This window comes from Empidonax traillii, unplaced genomic scaffold (assembly GCF_003031625.1).
Source record: "Empidonax traillii isolate 1590-97213 ecotype Southwest subspecies unplaced genomic scaffold, ASM303162v1 scaffold5480:size17398, whole genome shotgun sequence".
NCBI classification, from domain to species: Eukaryota; Metazoa; Chordata; class Aves; order Passeriformes; family Tyrannidae; genus Empidonax; species Empidonax traillii.
The window spans coordinates 15,826-17,398 of NW_020960673.1; positions in this window are offsets into that span (position 1 = coordinate 15,826).

Consider the following 1,573-nt stretch of genomic DNA (forward strand, 5'->3'; position numbering starts at 1 on the left):
TGAATCTGCAGAACACACTGCGAGCAATAGGAGCTGGAGCTGGAGTGCCTGTTCTCAAAGGACTGGAAGGAATTCAGCCTTGCCAGCCTTTCTTAAGTGTGTGCTGGCATTCCCCAAGGAAACTACAGATTTGGGTCATCCCTCTGCAGGCCAAGGGCTTGCTTCTCAAGGGAAGTGCTTCCCAGAGAGTTCTCGCTGAGGTAGCGCCAAATGTCTCCCTCTGGCTCTCAGTGGTCCTGTCCCATGGCACTTGGGAGAGGGGCAGGAGAAGGGGGAAGGCTGTGAAGAGCAGCCTTGGCTTCTGCCTGGACCTGCAGAGACCAAGCCAAGCACCTGCCAGCAGGGTCTGTCACCCACCTTTCAGCAGAGGTCTGAGCAGGAGCATCTCTGTCCAGCTGAGAGCCCCAAAGCTCTCACAGAGACCTGCAAAGTAAAAAGCCTTTATCCACACCCTTATTCTACCTTATCTCTCTTAGTCATCAGGTTAGGTCAGTCTAATTCAAGGAACTCACTGATTTCCCAACCCAATACACCCATCTGCTCACACCTACAGGAGGTCAGAAAACACATGTCTATCCAGCACTTGAAATGACAGAAATGTGCAGGCATCCATACTGCAGCAGTGTGACAACAGATATTGTAGTCAGGCAAATAAGGCCACCACCTCTGCAGCACAGCAGTCCAATCCCACACGGAACCAGCCCCAGCACAACCACCATTCCAGCCACCCAAGAGGACAGGGCCTCTCTCAACAGCAAAGAGGAAACACCCCCTGCAAAGCAAACATGAAGAAAACCCTCAAAACCACAGCTCACTCTCCTCAGCTCCCTCCTTTGCCTTCTCCAGAGGGCTCTGGGCCATATTTACAGCTGCTTTAGCACAAGTCCCAGGAGCAGCTGCTCTCCAGGGGCACAGCCAACCTGGGAAGCTGGGCACACACCCACTGAGCAAACCCCAGCAACTCTGCTCCGCCTGAGGCAGCCCCTCAGCTCAGCCACTGGAGCTGGGCTGGGGCCCTTCTGTCCCACACTCAATCCCAGCACTGACTGTCTCACACAGAACACCTTCAGGGCATCAACCTCAAGCCTAGACAGAGGCTACCTGAGCCCTCCCTAACAACAATAAAAAGAGCACCAATATCTCCTCTACACCTATTCATCAGTCCCTGTAAGCACCCCAAAGCTGCAGCATCACACCTCAGCCACAGACCCTGGCTGACAGCAGAAAGAACCACTCATCTCCCTGCCCTCGAAGCTGTCGCTGGGACCGGCGGAGCGCAGCAGGTCCTGAAAGTTGGCCACATAGTCATCGTAGCCGATGGGGGTTTCGTGGAAGACGGAGAGCTCGATCTGATGGCCGTCGGACACGGTGGCTGAGAACTCCTCGTTGTAGGTGGGTTTGTTGGTTTTCTGCTTGGTGCTGGTTTGCCCCACGCGCACCTGGTCCACGCTGACGGTGACATAGGGATCCAGCAGCTGGTAGCCCTTGCGGAAGAGCGAGTGCCGGAGGGACCAGCGGGTGGGCTGCAGCCCCACCGCCTCCCCGATGCGAACCTTCAGGTCGCCGCTGAACT